We start from the raw sequence: 19,863 nt of genomic DNA, 5'->3' as shown, positions 1-19,863 counted from the left end.
TTCTCATTGTCGTCCCTTTATATGATGTGCTTGAAGTTAGATACCTCGCCCTTTCTAAATACTCTGTCTTATGTTGTGTTCTGGAGAATTTAATATCCTCTCCTGTGTTCTCCTTTCTTTTAAGTTTTTTCATAATTTTCCATGAAGTTGAATCCACCCCCCACCCCCCATACGCTAATCTGCTGTTTTGCTTCCCATTAGTCATACCACTTGGAATTTTACCCTTCCCTTCCACCCCACTTTCTAGATTAAAGTCCTGCTGACCACCCTATATACCCTTTTCGCTAGAACATTGGTCCCAGATGGCTTTAGTTGGAGGCCATTACAACAGTACACATCCCTTCACTTCCAATAACAATGCAAGGGCCCCACGAAATGGAGTACCTCTTTTCCGCACCACTCCTTTAGCCACGTGTTTACTTCCATTATTCTCATGTCACTATGCCAATTTGCACGTGGCTTGTGTAGTAAACCGGAGATTATAACTACCTCCGCTAGCTCGCCTGTGCACTCCCCCTCTTATCCCAGCGCCTCCTATTCACCTGCCCTGACTCCTTCTCCCGATTCTTTAGATCCTGAAATGGACTGTTCTCGGGTAGGATTACTGCACTAACTACGGGTGGTAAAATTAACTTACTCACCAATATACTCATTCTCTTTGCAGAGTCGTCCCGAGGAGCCGATCCAAGAATGTTGTCAACTAAGCCAAACTGTTCTGATAACTCTGACAAACGGACCACAGGAGTCTCAGGTGAAGGTCACGATTGTCTATTCGAGAAATTGCAAGGGGAGAGTTATCTCAAGGAGGTTTGAGTTTGCACTCTGCTAAATTTTATTTGTTCAGAATATGTATACATTATTGATCACGTACAAGAGCATATTATCAGGTTCTGATCTCGTCAACATATAGGTTTAGATCAAAAAAAAATCTCTGGTGACATATGTCCCTAATTTCACCCATGCATATGCCATCCTTCCTATCTCAACTTGGACGTCCTGTCCTTCCAGGATCTGCTGTAGATTGGCTCAGGTTTATCTGTTTTTCGATATAAGCCTCCTGTATAACTCTTTGGACACCTAATCTACCGTATTCACATTCCTTTACGCCCAGCCTGGGTCCCAGGATCTTGCAGTGAATCACAGGCCCGGAGGGTGAACAAGGTTCATGTGGTAGTTTTTAAATGTTTACATACATATAGGCACTGGGTGCTTGGGGATTCAACCAATATCATCCTGTTGTGCTAAATTCTTACTGTACTCCGATATTCACAATAACAGTTCAGAATCTAGTTGATCAGAGACACCCCTAGCGTAGGATCCCTCTCAAAAGGACCTCTTACCCAGCCCCAGTGTGGAATTCCACTCTAGTTGATCTCTGACACAGTCCCAGTGTGGAATCTCTCTCTAGTTGATCTCTGACACAGCCCCAGTGTGGAATCTCTCTCTGGTTGATCTCTGACACAGCCCGTGTGGAATCTCTCTCTAGTTGATCTCTGACACAGCCCCAGTGTGGAATCTCACTCTAGTTGATCTCTGACACAGTCCCAGTGTGGAATCTCTCTCTAGTTGATCCCTGACACAGCCCCAGTGTGGAATCTCTCTCTAGTTGATCTGACACAGCCCCAGTGTGAAATCTCTCTCTAGTTGATCTCTGACACAGCCCGAGTGTGGAATCCCTCTCTAGTTGATCCCTGACAAAGTCCGTGTGGAATCTCTCTCTAGTTGATCTCTGACACAGTCCCAGTGTGGAATCTCTCTCTAGTTGATCTCTGACACAGCCCCAGTGTGGAATACCTCTCTAGTTGATCCCTGACACAGCCCCAGTGTGGAATCTCTCTCTAGTTGATCTCTGACACAGCCCCGGTGTGGAATCCCTCTCTAGTTGATCCCTGACACAGCTCCATTGTGGAATCTCTCTCTAGTTGATCTCTGACACAGCCCCAGTGTGAGATCCCTCTCTAGTTGATCTCTGACACAGCCCCAGTGTGGAATCTCTCTCTAGTTGATCTGACACAGCCACAGTGTGGAATCCCTCTCTAGTTGATCCCTGACACAGCCCCAGTGTGGAATCTCTCTCTAGTTGATCTCTGACACAGCCCCAGTGTGAGATCCCTCTCTAGTTGATCTCTGACACAGTCCCAGTGTGGAATCTCTCTCTAGTTGATCTCTGACACAGCCCCAGTGTGGAATCCCTCTCTAGTTGATCCCTGACACAGCTCCATTGTGGAATCTCTCTAGTTGATCTCTGACACAGCCCCAGTGTGGAATCTCTCTCTAGTTGATCTCTGACACAGCCCAGTGTTTAAATCCCTCTCTAGTTGATCTCTGACACAGCCCCAGTGTGGAATCTCTCTCTAGTTGATCTCTGACACAGTCCCAGTGTGGAATCTCTCTCTAGTTGATCTCTGACACAGCCCCAGTGTGGAATCTCTCTCTAGTTGATCTCTGACACAGCCTCACTGTTTAATCCCTGTCTAGTTGATATCTGACGAAACCCAAGTGTGGGATACCTCTCAGGAAGATGTCAGACACTCCCTGGTGTGAGATCCCTCTCTAATTGATCTTGGTGAAAGTGTTGGATCTCCCGCTCTTGCGCAGGCGCGGTCGTTACCCGACTCTTTATTTTTGAACAATCTCGCGCTGCTCTTGCCGCCAACCGCCCATTAACCGTTAGCGCATGCGCAGTCCGGCCGCATTCAACCACGATGTTGACGAAGTCCCGCCCCATTAGCCGTCACGGATGCGCTGAGTCGCACCACTGCCGCATCGACCAACACATGATTCCGTTCGATCGGCGACCCCCGCATGCGCAGTGTCTTCCTTCCAACACCCTCCTGCTCGGAAAGGCCATGCGCGAGCTCACCAGTGCGCCGTCTCCAATCCCGCCCTTCCCCCTCACTCTTCTGCTGCTCTCCCCCTCCCCCACAGCCCGACAACGGTCCACAACCGTGCACCACAATCGCCTGTCCTATCGCCGCTCTCCCTTACCCACATGCCCAGCCCATCCTCTCTCGCGCATGCTCCAATCGTCCCTAACAAATGTGCGCTTGCTTCCGCCTTCCCCACTGGTTTTGCGCACGTGCATCTTTCCCTTCCCGGATCTGCGCATGTGTCGCTATCTGCAAACGTTTCCCACACAAACCTCCGTCCCACGCATGCGCTCTCCTCTCTAGGCAAATTGGGCAGGTATTCACAGCATGGTGTTTATTCCAGCCTCTCAATTAACACACTCACTGGGCTGTTCCATCCATCCTGAAAACATTTTGCCACCAGCTGTGCAAGGAAGACATGGGAGGCACCAGGTTGTTCATGGATTTGACCATTGTGGGAAACATTACAGGGAACAGTTTATAGAGACACAGAGACCCACTGGATCACGCTGAATGAGATCCTGAGTCACATGGTGTCAGATCCACTTTCTCAGGCAGTGACAGATACATTGACCTGAACAAAGTGAGATCAATTGTCTCAAATTGCCTCAGGCCTAGCATTTCAAATAATGTCAGGTCCACTGGAACAGACAGTGTATTGTCCCCTGGTTCAAACAGTGTCACGTCCCCTGGAAAAGACAGTGTCAGATCATCTGGCTCAGGCAGAGTAATATCCACTGGTCCAGATCGTGCCAGGTGCACTGAATCGGACAGTGTCAGGTTCCACTTTTCAGACCCTGTCAGATCAACTGGAACAGACAGTTTCAGACCTTCTGTTTCAGCCAGAATGAGGTCAGCTGCTCCAGATATTGACGTACCATTGAAACGGATAGTGACTTTATCAGGCATTATCAGATCCACCGGATCAGAAAATGTCATATCCTATGGCACTGACAGAGTGAGATCCACTGTTACAGTCAGTTTCCCGCTCTCCAATTCAGACAGATTTGGGATCCAACAATACAGACTGTGTCGGATGCTGTGGTTGATGTCAGATCTGCTGGATCACACACTATCAGCTCCACTGGATCGGAGAGTAACATATCCGCTGGCCCATACAGGGTGAGATCCAATGATACATAGAGTGCCTGGAGCTCGGCATCAGTCAGTGTCTCATCCTCAGTTTCAGCCAGCATCTGATCCTTTGGTTCAGCCAATTTTTCATCCCCAAATCAGTCTGGGAAGGTCGCGGAGCACCGGGATGGCGGGCAGTGGGGGTGGGTCGTTGTTGGGAAGAGGGTCAGATATGTAGGCAAATCTCAGAGAAGTGCAAATATAATAGGGAAATAAAAGCAGGGGATTTCAACGTCCCCAATATTAACTGGGATAGCCTTAGTGTGGAATGCACAGTGTGTGTGGGGGTGGGGGGGCGACTGAATTCATACAGTGCATGCAAGAGAGCTTCTTTAAGCCTGCACGCATAAAGTCCCACAAGAGGGGGCGGGAATGGACCTAGCCTTAAGCAGTGAAGCCTGTCGAATGGTAAAAGTGTGAATGGGGAACATTTCGAGGATAGTGTCCATAACTCTGTAAGATTGAAGGTGGCTGTGGAAAAGGGCAGGGATGGACCAGAAATAAAGGTGCTGAATTGGGATAGGCAGATTTCAATATGATAAGGCAGGATCTAACCAAAGTGAATTAGGAGCATCGTCTTGTTGAAAAGTCTACATCAGACCAGTGGCAGTCATTCAAAAAGGAATTATTGAGAGTTCAGGGCCATCATGTTCCTGGAGAGGTGAAGGGTAGGACCAAGAAGCCCATTGCACCCTGGATGTCGAGGTATATTGAGGATTGGATAAGCAAAATTATGAAGGCTTATGTCAGATACAGAGATCTGAAAACAGTGGGAGCTCTAGAGGAATCTAGAAAGTGCAGGGGTTGCTTAAAAAGTAATTAGGAGGGCCAAAAAGAGGCAACGCATTGGAAAATCCCAAAGCATTTATAAATCCATTAAGGGCAAGAAGATAACCAGGCAAATAGCAGGGCCCATTAAAGACCAAAATGGCTATCTGTGTGTGGAGCTGGAGGACAGAAGTGATGCTTTGACTAATGAGTTTTCACTTCTGTTCAGTGTGGAGAAGGACGACGTAGGTGTAGTGATTGGGGAGGGGAACTGTGATAGATATGAAAAAATTGGCTTTGCAATCGAAGAGGTGTTAATGATTTTAACGGGATTGAATATTGATCAAACCGCAGGTCCAGATCACGTGTATCCCAGGCTGCGATGTCAGGCAAGGGAGGAGATTGCAGGGGCTCTGACACAAGTTTTAAAACCCCTTCTTTCCACAGAAGAGGTGCCAGAGAACTGGAGGGCAGGGAATATCCTAACATTTTTCAACAAGTGTCATAGGGACCAAGTCTTAGGGATTGAAGCCGGGCAAGTGGTAAAAGTGTCAGTGGGGGAGCAGTTCCAAAATAGTGACCATAACTCTGTAAGGTCATTATGAGAAAGGACAAAACTTGCCTGGAAATTAAGATCATGAATTGGAGAAGGCAGATTTCAAATTGATAAGACAGGATCTGGCCAAAGTGGATTCGGAGCAGCTACTCGTTGGAAAGTCTACATCAAACCAATGGGAGGCAAACAAAGAGGAAATAGTAAGAGTTCAGGGCCATCATATTCTCGTAGAGGTGAAGGGCAGGAGCAACAAGGTCAGTGCACTCTGGATGTCAAGGGATATAAGAAATATAAAGAAAGCTCATGTCAAATACAGAGGGCTGAAAACAGTCGAAGCCCTAGAGTAGTGTAGAAAGTGTAGGGGGTACTGAAAAAGTAATTATGTAGGTGAATAAGGGGCAAGATAAAGGAAAATCACAAGGCATCTTGTAAATATATTAAGGGTAAGAGGATAACCAGGGAAAGAGTAGGGTGCATTATGGACCAAAGTGGCAATGTGTGTGTGGAAATGAAGGACGTAAGTGATGTTTTGAATTATTAATTTTCACTTGTGTTCACAAAAGGGAAGGGTTGGACGTAGGTGTAGTGATCGGGGAGGGGGTTTGTGATATACTTGAACAAATTGGCATTGGTAGCGAGGAGGTCTTAATAATTTTAGAGGGAACATTGATAAACCCCCAGGGCCAGATGAGGTGTATCCCAGGCTGCTCTGTGAGGTAAGGGAGGAGAATGGAAGGGCCCTGACACTAATTTTCAAAACCCTTTGTCCACAGGAGAGGTGCCAGTGGACTGGAGGACTGGGAATGTAATAACATTATTCAACAAGTGTTGTAGTGATAAACCTGGTAATTACAGTCCAGTGAGTCTTACATCAGTGGTAGGGAAACTATTGACAAAAACAAGTCTGAGGGACAGGAATAATCTCCACTTGGAGTGGTAGGGGTTAATAGCAGATAGTCAGCATATCTAACACATTTGACTGAATTTTTCGAGGGGCTGGCTGGTTGTGTAGATGAGGGGAGTGCTGTTGATGCAGTGAACATGTGCTTCAGTAAGGCTTTTGACAAGGACCTACATGGGACAATGGTCAATAAGTTAAGTGCCCACGGGATCCAGGGCAATTTGGCAAATTGGAGCCAAAATTTACTTCGTGGCAAGAGGCAGAGGGTGATTGTCGAAAGTTGCTTTAGCGATTGGAAGCCACTGTCCAGTGGCATATCACAGCGATCGCTGCTGGGAGTCCTGCTGTTTTGTAGTGCACATTAATGATTTGGACGTGAATATAGAAGATATGATCAGGAGCTTTGCAGATTGGTGGTGACGTAGTTAGTGAGGAGGAAAGCCTTAGAGTCCAGGCCGATATAGGTGGGCTGGGAAGACGGGCAGAGCGCTGGTAAATGGAACTTGATCTAGGGAAATGTGAGCTGATGCATTTTGGGAGGCCAAACAGGACAAAGGAATACACAGTGAATAGTAGGACCATCGGAAGAACAGGGGATCAGAGGGACCTTGGTGTAGATGTCCATTGATCCCTGAAGGCAGCAGCGGAGGAAGATAAGGTGGTTAGGAAGGCTTACGGGATATGTGTCTTTATTAGCCAAGGCATAGAATTTAGAATTGGGAAGATTATGTTGGAGCTTTATAAAACGATATTTGAGTCACAGCTGGAGTACTTAAAGCAGAGAGTGCTGGGGGGGACCTGACAGAGGTTTGCAAAACTATGAGAGATAGAGATTGTGGAGGTGGGAAGAATCGTTTGCCCTGAGATGATGTGTCAATAACCAGGGGGCATAGATTTAAGGTAAGGCGATTTGAGGATTTTTTTTACACCCAGAGGGGTTTGGAATCTGGAACACCCTGCCAGAGGTGGTGGTAGAAGACGGAAACTTCACAACGTTTGAGGAGTATTTAGATGAGCACTTGAAACGTCACAGCAGACATGGCTATGTGCCCAGTGATGGAAAATGTGATTAGAGTAGATTGGTGCAGGTGGCCGGCAGAGACACGATGGGCTGAAGGGCCTGTTCCTGTGCTGTACAAGTCCACAACTATGACTTCTCAACTCTATGGCACTTATTCAGCCATTATCTGATCGCCTGGCTCAGCGAGTGCCTGAACCCCTCGTTCAGCGAGTGACTGATTCCATGATTTCGCTGATGGCTGATCCCCTGATTCAATCATTGTCAAACCCCCTGATTCGGCCAATGTCAGACCCTCTGGTAGAGACAGTGTCATATCCTCTGGTTCAGAAAGTGCCAGATCCCCTGGCTCTGCCAGTGTCTGATTCCCTGGTTCTGCATGTATCAGATCCTCTGGCTCTCCCAGGCTCTGGTCTTCCAGTATTGACATAACCAGGAAATATATTTATTTACAGTGCACACAATAGTTATTTGAGGGAGAACAACCTGTTATATACACCAAGGCTTTATTTATACCTCATTTTGGGAGAAGAATGAATTGATTTAGAAAGAAGGAGGAGGTGCACGAGGTTCGTATCCTGGGGAGTTTGTGTTCATTCAGGGTCTGGACAGCAGCAGTTGACTCTGCAATTATGCGGACAGTTTGCAGGCACATCGGGAGACTTGGAAACATTTTGGACATTTCAGGAGTTAGGTTGAAAATTCCGTTGCGTGAACTTGGAGCTGCTGCTGCTCATTATTGAATAACTCACCATCCTTGTCTGGGAATCTAAACCTGACTGGCGTGATATGCAGGCAAGACAATAACACAAGTGTTATTATATCTGAGTCCTGATCATTCTCCAGTAGGACATTCAATGTGTCTTTCATTCTCCAAGACATTATTTTCGCTGCCAGACATTTCCAGGGCTCTGTCACAACCAGTCGGTAACAGGACAGGCGTTCAGCAAATCCCTCAATAAACTTTCACCACTGTGGTGATGAACTGCAGCACTGAAACCAGCGGAGCTCTCAACAGTCCAGTAAAGAAGGAGACCATAGTAACTGCCTGATCGTCTTGAGCTCTAAGGATCTGAGAAACAACTTTGGGAAAATTTCGCAGCAGACTGTGGTCTGCATGTTCTGTCATTGCCCTGACCAGCAGAACAGATCCATTGGGGAATTAATAAATCCTCAATTTCTCTCCATTTGTTGAACCATATGTTTGTATGTTTTGTTGCACAAAGTCTGCTAATGTTTAGAAAGAGATCTGAAGACCAAGTGACCTTGCAAAATTATACAAAACGAGTTTTCTCGTTTTAAGACTTTTGCTGTGCCAAGTTGACTGAAATCAACCAAGACTAAACATTGATGAGCAGCCAACTAATATATTAAATTACAGGGAATATATCCTGCTTTAACTTCATAACTAAAAAGAAAAACTCACTCCGAGTTTATACATTATAGACACTATCTGTAGACATGTAGCCCTAACCTTAACGTCTGGCACATTCCGGCTCTAACAGGAACTCTTTTCCCTTCTTCACCGAGGTGAAACAAAGTCTCTACCATTCAAGCCTTTGAACATAATTGACAGAAATTCCCATTGAAGATTCCCTCTGCTGGTTCCACCATCTTTAACTCTTCCCAGTCCGTGGTTCTAACGAGCTATCTGCTTGGTCATTATCTGAAAAACAGTCCTTTTCTTCTGCATGGTCATAGCAGCACCTGCTGTGGGTCTTCTTTCCCCTGACACTTCCGGTCTGACTGATTCTGAGATTTTGAAGTCTGTACTCATCAAAGCACATGTTACTTCTTACTTTGTGTCAAGGTGTTAAAGCTCAGCACTGACTTACAGTAGGATTGAACCACAGCCCCAGATATCCATGTCAACCAGATCACAATGCTCTGTCTCCTGGAAGAGTTCAATTCAACTTCACGCTGTCCTCCATTCCAGGACATTATTTTCTTGCTTTTAATTGGAAGAAAAATCTTAGATCATAACTAACTTATAACGTCCATGAGTCATGACAGTTGGCTGATTCAACAGTAGCATCACTTTTTTTTTGAAGTTCTCACTTGAAGCCCCACATGACAGAGTTTCAAACTCTGTTGCTGCGATTCAGTATCAGCAGCAAAATCATTAAGCAGAGGGAGATTAAGGAAGTTATTTAGATCAATAAGTCGTGTGATGATTATGAGGGGGATGAATGTGTTGAACGATCCTGCCAATTCGTGTTTAATGAGAATCTCATGCAGCTCATTGCCAGGGATAATACCTCTCACGGATTTTCTAAACAGCTGCTTAAAAGCGCTGACTGCACAATCTCTGCCCCTTTCCCACTGATTGCCATACGTGCTTGATGAACTTGTCTGAATGGATGGGAAAAGGAACAGGACACAACTGCAGCTGTGGTGTCTGAGGTCAAAATCGTCACACAATGTAGAACCCACTGTTTCATACCCTGGAAAGGAACAGACTCCAACTGAACCCTCAGTGTACCAAGTATGTCTGAGACCTGGTTCTGAAGGTCACTGCTTCGTTGTTAAAAGCTGATTTGCATTTACAAGCACAGTGGCTGCACAGGAAGACCTGGGGAGTTCGAATACTTTCTTGCAGAATGGCCGTCCCACAAAACTGTGCTATCCAGCTGAATACGGCCAACTAATGGCTCCTCCCTGTGTGGGTTTCGGTGCCACCATGCAACTCCAAGTGCTTCTTCAATGATGTGAACGTAGCAGCCAGTACGGTCCAGGGTTATAGACGCCAAACCAGGGGGCAGCTGAATGTTGATGACCAGCATTGGATGCTCACAGATTGGCTTCATCCATATCCACATCCCACAAACCCCCCCAAACCCTGCCGCCCACCAGCACCAACAAAAACGGTCGAATCTGGCTTTACCTGTGCCACACATTCCGCTCTCTTGTCACTTCACTCCCACGCCAGGATGTCCCCAGGCCTTCGGGTACATTACTGCCTCATCTGCTATATCTCACAGGCACTGACAATCCTGTGCTGTCAACTGGAAAGCAGCGTGTGTATGAGAGCGCTGTGGGTGATTGGGGTTCCCCACATATCTCTTGAGCTGGGGAAATGATTTTCAGTGGATAGTCACTCTCCACTTTCACAAAACATGTGTTAAAGTCGTGTTGATGCAATACTTTGTCTCTGTGTCCAAAGGAGGGAGTGTTCGACTTCTCTCATTTTCAGCATTTCCGCCACTTTTCCTGCAGGGACTTTTTTTCACGGGTTCCAGTTGGGAACTCACTATGGGCCGTGGGTGCCTCCGTGTTGCTGAGCAGTGAATCGTCTTCCTCCATTTGACCTGGTTTCAGTCCGTGGAATGGGCGAGACCACACCTGCAGGAAGCACTAACTCACTAACACCGTCACACGGAGCCATTTCCTCTGCCTGATATGGGACAGTCACGATGGTGTCAGACACATGCAGACCTCCAACAGGAGATTCCACAACCCCCTACCCCACCAGTGCTTGAGAAACCATCTTGCTGTGGATCACACCAGCCCACTTCTCCAGAGGTAGAGATGTCACGAGTCTCCATGGCAAGTCCCAGTCATCTATCGGAGGACGTTCTTCCTCCAAAGCATCTGTCTTTAGCTGCTTTCAACTTGACTGCAGCCTCCATCCCATTAGCACAAAGCAATGGGCCTCATCTCTTTCAACATGTGCGATGCAATCTGAGGCGTCATTTCTGTGTTCCTTTACTCCAGCACCAGGAGGTGCCCCGATTGTTGGGCACATCTCAGTCTCTGACGGAGACATTGAAAATCTCCCGGGGCCACCTGGAAGGCAGCTTGGCTATTAGCATGTGGTCGGTGAATGGAATCTGTTAAAATCCTATCTATGGTGGGACAATGGGGCAGTGGCTGCCAACGGGTTCCCGTTCAGCTAGGACAACTAAAGCAGTGCTGATGAGGTTCCCTCTCGCTGTTACCGAGCAATGGCTGTTGGGGGGCGGCAGTGTGAGGGTGGGGCTGCATGGGGGGTGAAAGGAGCGGAGCTGTCCCCGCTACCATTTTCAGTTGGGAATTTACTGTTTTCTGTTAGTGCCTCGGTGCCAGTGACCAGTGTATACTCTTCCTTCATTTCCCTGGTCTTAACCACATAGCAACGGAGCAGAGAAAGCATTTTGGACAGCAAGCAAAGAAATGGCTCCTACAATTGTTCAACCACTGCCTGGTAACACACATGTTACCTAATATTTGGCAGAAGGCACATCTAATAGCACCATTAAAGCCCAGAAAAGATCCCTCAGATCCTAAGAGTTTTAGGCCAATTTCTCTGCTTTGCCACACCAATAAGCTGTTTGAATGCCTGATACTCAACAGGATGGCACCATCTGTAGATGAGAAGATCATTCCAGAGCAAGCAGGTTTCTGCCCCGGCAAATTAACAACAAGCCAACTGCTGAACCTCACACAACATATCGAAGATGGTTTTGAGCAAGTGATGGTAACATGGGTTGTTTTTGTAGACCTGTCAGCAGCATCCGATACAGTGAACCATAGACGTCTCCTCTGCAAGATGCTGGAGATGACAAAATATATTAACTTAACAGAGCTGTTAGAAAAGTATTCTTCAGAATCGCCAGTTCGATGTCGAACTAGGTGGGAAGCACAGCAGGTGGCGTATTCAGAGGAATGGTCTTCCTCAGGGAAGCATGCTTGCACCGCTGCTGTACAACATATACCCGAATGACCAACCTACAGACCATGTCACAGGCCATTTTATATCTACTGATGACTTATATGCAATTACCAAAGGCACTGATTTTAACACCATTGAGAAAACGCTTTCTGAGGCCTTGGAGGGACTAAGTTCGTATTATGAAGAAAACCACCTTCGCACAAACCCATCAAAGACACAAGTTTGTGCATTCCACCTCAGAAACCGTGAAGCCAAACGCCAGATTAAAGTAACCTGCTGTGGAGCAACATTGACACATTGTGAGCACCCTATCTACTTAGGAGTCACACTTGACAGATGCTTCACCTTCAAGAACCACATTGAAAAGACAAAGGCAAAAGTGAGTGCACGAAACAACATCCTGAATAAGCTTACTAACACAAAATGGGGAGCAAGCTGGAAAACATTGCAAACCAGTGCACTTGCTCTTTGTTATTCCACTGCCGAATACGCCTGCCCTGCATGGGAAAGATCTGCTCATGCTAAGAAGATGGATGCGGTTCTGAATGCAAGCTGCCAACTTGTCACATGTTTAAAACCAACAAACACCAACAACCTGTATATCCTGGCAGGTATCGCTCCCCCTGATATAAGAAGAACAGTAGCCAGTAAGAAAGAGCCACTCCATCAAACATCAGATGAGAGGCACCCTCTACATGGTCATACACCTACACCCAGCCGCCTAAAGTAACGAAAGAGCTTCATGAATAGTGTTGTTCCATTACAATCAACCCCATCTGAAGCCCACATTGCTTTGTGGAAAGTCCAGCTCGCCAGTCTCGAACAACCCTCAGCGATGGAAACTCTACCGGATGAAAGCCTTCCCCCAGGAACTAATTGCAACTGGGCAACCTGGAAGTGCCTTAACAGACTTAGGACTGGTGTAGGTCTTTCAAAGGTGTCACTAAGTAAATGGGGACATACAAGCAGCCCGACAACTTGTGAATGTGGAACTGAGCCACAGGCTGTGCAACATCTCCTGCAATGCCTGTCGCTAGAGTAACCCTGCACTGTTGCTGATCTTGCCGAATTCTACAACAAGGCGCAAAAATGTGTCCAGTTCTGGCTGGGCCATGTATAGACTGTCCGTGGATACGATAACAAGAATCATTTCCCTGGTTTGTTGTTGTGCAGCATGGAGGAGGCCTCGCCTGGAATTGTTTCAAACTCACTGTAGATTCATCCTCGAATCGGGGAGCACCCAGACCTTTGGAGAGATTTCCATCGTGTCTCCCGTGTCACAAAGTCTTTGAGAAACTATTGAGCCCATCCAGCTGGCCACTTGCGGATGACATGAAAATTGGTGGGTCGGTAAATAGTGAGGAGGACAGCCTTAGATTACAAGAAGATATAGATGGGCTGGTCAGACGGGCTGATCAGTGGCATAAGGAATTTAATCTGGTTAAGTATAAGGTGATGCACTTGAGCAGGACAAACAGGGAATGCATGATGAATGCAAGGACCCTGGGGTGAACCGAGGATCAGAGGGAGCTTGGTGTGCGTGTGCACCCATCCCTTAATTTAGCGGGGCAGGTAGATAAGTTGCTTAAGGGGGCATATGGGATTCTTGCCTTTATTAGCCAAGGAATAGAATATAAGAGCAGGGAGGTTATGCTGGAACTGTATAAGACACTGGTTAGGCCACAGCTTGAGTATTCCATGCAGTTTTGGAGTCTGCATTGTAGGAAGGATGTGGTTGTACTGGAGACAGTGCAGAGGAGATTTATCAGGGTGTGCCTGGGGCGGAGAGTTTTAGTTATGAAGAGAGATTGGATAGACTGAGGTTAATTTCGCTGCAGCAGAGGCGACTGAAGTGGGGGGGGGGTGGTGTGGGGTGTGGTGGGGGGGTGCCTGAATGATGTATATAGAATTATGAGGAGCGTAGAAAGGGTAGACAGGAAGGACTTTTCCACTTGGTGGAGGGATGAATTACCAGTGGGCATACATTTAATGTAAGGGGCAGGAGGTTTATAGGGGATGTGAGGAAAAATTATTTTTCATCCAAAGGGCGGTGGGAATCTGAACCTCAGGGCCTGAAAGGGTTGTAGAGGCAGAAACCCTCATGATATCTATGCAGTGTTTGGATGTGCACTTGTGATGCCCTGGCATACAAGGCTATGTGTGTAGTGCTGGAAAATGGGAGTAGAATTGCCAGGTACTTGTTTGACCGGTGCAGACTTGATGGTCCGAAGGGCTTTTTCCTGTTCTGAGGGCCTCTATTATTTTATGACTTGTATATCCAAAGGTATCGCCATCCCACAGGACCATAACAATGACCTATTTAACTTGTCAATGGAACCGTGACCATCTCACTCGGCTCCACTCCTACAATCCGTCTCCCTGGAGCTTTTGTTTTCATCTTCTCTCCAACTCCAAATTCAGATCCAGTTACAATAACATGTTTCCTGCACCTGACTGGCAGGAACTTCCATCCTCCCAAACTCAAAGGCTACATGCTGAGCCACCACGGCAATTGAGGCTTTTACATTGTTGACATATTGGACCAGATTTCCACCTGTTTCCTCTTCATTAAGCACCAGCTTTGCCAACCCATAAACCGTCGTGGAAGTGGGGCTGGAAATTATTGTTTTCCAGAACCTTCCATATCTCCCAATATAAATGACCAATGTGGTCATGATCATGACTGACAGTGCAGGGATACAACGTTGACCCACAGTAGTACCTGTCTGCAGAAACAGGTGGCAAACAGAGCCCACAGACACTTGGAGGCAGAGCTTGTGGACAACACAATCACTGGGAACAGGTGCACGGGGGCAAAGAAAGAACACGGTCAACAAATTATCAGAGGCAGAGAAACAGGGCAAATGTGGAAGAGAAGAAATCAAAAACTCCATTCCCTAGGAAATAGTGATGAGGTTGAGGATACATACGAGATCGGAACGAGACAATTGAATGACATTTATCGACAAGACTTTTCCTGGACAGAAGTAATTTACACAACTACTCAGACCTGGATGAGATGGGAAATACTTTCACAAATATTAATCCAAAGCTTAATGCCAGAGCACAAAGAAATGTTAAACCATTCAGGCTAAAACCAGGAAATATTTGCTGAAAGTTTGAAAGGGAATGGTTCCCTGAAGAAAGATGCAATGAAAGCCTGGAAACTTACTTTGATGGTCTAAGGAGGAACTGATATTTCATAGCTGAGGACGAGCAAAGTGAAAGGGCCCAAAAGGAAGTGACGTTTATTGAATTTTATATGCCAGTGAAACAGATGGACCTACTATCCGGGGTTGAGCAGTTGTGAAAAGCTGTATTTGATCGCAGAAAATCAAGAAATGAATGAGGCGTCCTGAGGATTGAAAATAATACATTCATTGAAAAAGCGTACTCCAAGCAGATGAAAGAAAGATCTGGTCCAGTTGGACCCAGAGTGTTTAGATAAGATATGTGAATGCACTGAATATTTTGAGTATCACATGATGATTGATCCAGAGAATATCACTGTTTCATACCCCATGTAAATTACCAATAGAGCTGAAAAGAAGCTTGAAAGTGCGCTCCAAGAGATAGAGAGAAGAAAATAATTACCCGAGTCACCGAGCCTAGAGATTGGTAAATTGAAATGCCGTGAAAGAGAAGGCAAATGGGCGAGTAAATATTTGCCTGGATCCCAAAGACCTAAATCAAACAATAAAGAGCACTGACTATGTTATTCCAACAGTGCAAGGGACCATGCCAGAACTGGCCGGTGCCAAAGCTTTCAGCAGCTTGATACCAAATATGGCGACTAGAACGTGAAGCTTGATGAGGAATCTTCACTCCTGAGATCATTCAACACACCCTTTGTGCGGTTCAAATTCCATCATCAATCATTTGGCCTTAAAGTGAGCACGGATGTGTTGGAGCAGAAATCAGGTTTAAACAGGGGATGCAACGGAGCAGTCAACATAACTGATACCCAGCTCTATGTGTGAATCATAGAACGGTTTCAGTACAGAAGGAGGGCATTCAGCCCATCCAGCCAGTGAAAGTACGCTGCAGGAGCAATGTCACTACTGCCACTTGTCCATCCTTTCCCCGAAACCCAGCAAATATTTTCCCTTCAGCTTCCCGTCCCATTTCCTCTCAGAAACCAGGATTAAACTTTGCTCTACCTCTTTATCGGACAGAACATTCGAGACCCCATCTCCTCACAGTGTTAAAGAGGTTTTCCCCATGTCATCTTTGCTTCTTTGGCAAACAAATTAACCCAAAGCCATCTGATTTTCGACCCTTCTGCCAACATGAAGAAAATATTGTCGTTGACATCTTTTGATGATCTGCTTCTATCACTGCTTGTTTGTCCCTACAACCACACCCCCCCTCCACCTCTCTCTCTCTCTATCTCTCCGCCCCCCACACACACACCTTAAACCAGCTTATATTTCAACTCTTTCTTGGACTCGAACTCAAGTTCTGTCGAAGGGTCATGAGGACTCGAAACGCCAACTCTTTTCTTCTCCGCTGATGCTGCCAGACCTGCTGAGTTTTTCCAGGTAATTCTGTTTTTGTTATGAAGAATAACTATCTACTCTGTCTCGATCAATCATGATTCAGGTCACATCTACCTACTCTCGCAAGCTTCTCTTCTCCAAGAGCAACGCCAGCTCCTCCAATCTATTCATTTAACAGAGGTCCCTCATCGCTGAATCCATTCTCTTCTAATCTCCTCTACTCACTTTGGTCTCCTGACATAACGAGGGTAATGCTTGCACTGCAGGCAGCTCAGAAACGCTGATTCCAGTGATGAAGGCGGTGTCTCATGAACAAATTTTCAGCCCTTTGAACTGGTGCATATTGGAGTTCAGAGTCGCCTTGGAACAGGTATAATTCCGAGAGGCTTTGAACGGGTGGCTGCTGAGAGCATGTTTCCCTTTGTGCCGGATTCAGAACTAGTGGCACATTTTAAGAATATGAGTCAGGCATTTAAGATGGAGATGATGATGAATTCCTTGTTTCCCAGATTCATTAATTCCCTTCCCCAGTGAGCAGTGGAATCCGGGTGATTGATTATATTCAATGCTGAGTTCAGCCGAGATTTCATAGACAAAGGAACGGAGGGCAATGGGGGGATAGATATTAAAATGGAGCAAAGGTTTGGAGTTAAGGGCACAATCTGGTCAGCGATGACCTTATTAAATGGCGGATTAGGCTCGAGGGCCCGAGTATCCTTCTCCTGCTCCTATTTCTAAAGCCATTAATTGCTTTTGATATCTGAAATCTTTCAACAGGAAAAGTCTTAAACTATCTCACACCACAGTTGATGTGATAAGGGCGGATATAGTGTGGGGAATGGAGAGTAAATCTGTTGTGCAATGAGAATGGTTCTTTTTGTTGTTGAGTTTAGAAGCTGAAGTTCATGTTTGAAGACATTTCCTCCTGCCTCTGCCGACTGAACTGGGCTTTGGGAAGAGGGAGACTGCGCTTGCTGTCATTTCACCTTCTAAACGCTACGTGCCGCTCTAAACTTCGCCTGGCCCTCCTGTGTCTCTCTGGTGCTCCCAGTGTTAACTCTTGCCCATGCGCTGTATCGACCGCTGCTCTTTGTCGAACCCCAGCCACAGGTCGGCAGCAATGGCTTCCTGGGTTCAATGTCCCAATGTCGACATTTACATTAAATCGACAAAGAGAAAGGAAGAATCGACTGTTCAGAATGGAGAAGGAACTGGAACACTGAACCGTCGAGGAGCTAAATAATAATAATAATAATAATAGTGATAATAATTAAATGAAAAATGAGAATTAGTTTCCTGTTCAACAGGCGATTATTGTTGCTCATGTGCAGTCGGTTCACTCTCCCATAGTGCAGTGCGGCCTTGCTCATTGATAGAGGGCTTTCCCACCGCGGGGGATTGTGGGAACGACGGCCGCCATTGCACCATCCCCAATTAGGACAAATAGAAATCCTTAAGGTGAGTAATGAATTAAATAATTGGGTCAATGAGGTGGCCTTTCGCGCATTGGAGTCTGTCCGCTATCCAATAAGATCATGGTTGAATTTCTACCTGAAAACACTCATCTTCACACACATACACACACACACAAACAGACTCTCCCACACGCTTGGGATATTAACGTGCATAAAACACACACACAAGCAAAAAACACGTCCACATAAAACACACACACAAACATAGACAAATACAGGGTAGGATTGAACAAGTGTGTATCTGTGTGCGTGTGATAGTACGGTGCAAATATATTACTTTGTACCTGGGAGCCTGTGAGTGTGTGTGTGTGTGACGGAGAGCTTGCGAAGCAGAGCTTGTGAGTCAGTTTGACTATGACTTTGTGTATTTGTGATTCAAAAAGTATGCACTTATGTGTGTGTATGAGTGCATTAATTGAGTGTATTGGAGAGGGAGAGTGTTTCTGAATGTGTTTGCGATTGCCTGTTGATGCACATGAATGCTTCTCCGCAAGAGTTTGTGAGTGAGTGTGATATGTGAGTGCGTACAAGTGTGAGAGCTGAAAAGTTTTTGTGAGGGTGTGTGAGTAAATATGTGAATCTGTGCGTGTGCCTGCTTGTGAGTGATAGAGCGAAAGTGTCAATGTGTGTGAGGCATTGAGTCTATGATATTGTGACTTTGTGACACACAATCTGTGTGTGTGTGCATGTTGGATTGTGTCTGCATGCATATGAGTCTGAGTCTGTGTGAGTGAAAGTGTATATGTGAGGGTGAAAGAGAATGTGTGGCATTGTGACAGTGTGATATTGAATGAGTATTTGATTCTGGGAGTGCGTGCGTGTGACAGAGTGAGTGTGTGCTTGAGATTAATGTGAGTGCTTCTGTGAATGTGTGTGAGGGAGTGAGTGAATGCCTGTGTCTGTGAGAGAAAAAATGTGGAATACAGAGTGTCTGTGAGTGTCTGCCTGTGTGAATGAGAGAGAGAGAGAAAGAGATAGAGAGAGATGAGGACAGTGTGGGATTGTGTGAGCATGAGATTTCGTGAAAATGTGTGAGAGAGAATGCGTGTGTGAGTGTGATTGTGGGGAAAAGTGTGAGTGTACGTCAGTCTATGTTAGAGTGTGTGTGTGTGTGTGTTTGAGAGACAGAATATGTGACATTTGCACAGTGTCAGATTGCATGAGCTTGGGATTTGATTGCGTGATTGAAAATGTGTCTGTGAATGGGTGTGTGTGAGGGTGAGTGTATGAGGGCCAGTGTGAGTGTATGATACTTTGCCTGAGTGCAGGCAAGATAGTGCATATGTTTGAGAAGTGTGTTTGACAATTTAATAGTGTGAGATCGAGTGAACATCTATGGCTGCATGTTATTGTGTGCGTATTTGTGTATCTGTGTGTATGTGTGTTTGTGTGTGTAATTGAGTGAGTATGTGTTTGTGTATCTCTGTGTGTGTGGATTTGAGAGAGAAGCTGGGATTTTCCACGCTGGGCTTGAGTGTTCTCATTGCTTTTCCTATTTTTTGTTCATGAGCACACTCCCTATGTTCAGGGGGACAGCCCAGGCTGGGTCTATGCCGCCCAGAAGCTTGTGCACACAGGGACGAATCAGCCTTTGCCTGAGTGCTTGTGAGCCTCGTGTGAGAAGCCTTCCCTGGATGATTGTCGTTTGCCCTTCACACACGCCCCGATTGCAAAGCTATGCTTTAGCCAAACAACATGCTGGGGGTCCACCTCTGCTGTACATCACTAGCGAGTTCACCTCAGCGATGTGACTGCTGCTGGAGAGTTCATCCGAACGATGTGACTGCTGCTGGAGAGTTCATCTGAGCGATGTGATTGTTGCTGGAGAGACCATCCGAGTGATGTAACTGCTGCTGGAGAGACCACCCGAGCTATGTAACTGCTGCTGGAGAGACCACCCGAGCGATGTGACTACTGCTGGAGAGATCACCCGAGCTATGTAAGTACTGCTGGAGGGACGACCTGAGCGATGTCACTACTGCTGGAGAGAC

This window comes from Carcharodon carcharias, assembly GCF_017639515.1.
Source record: "Carcharodon carcharias isolate sCarCar2 chromosome 35 unlocalized genomic scaffold, sCarCar2.pri SUPER_35_unloc_1, whole genome shotgun sequence".
Classification (NCBI taxonomy): domain Eukaryota; kingdom Metazoa; phylum Chordata; class Chondrichthyes; order Lamniformes; family Lamnidae; genus Carcharodon; species Carcharodon carcharias.
This window is presented reverse-complemented; position numbering follows the sequence as displayed.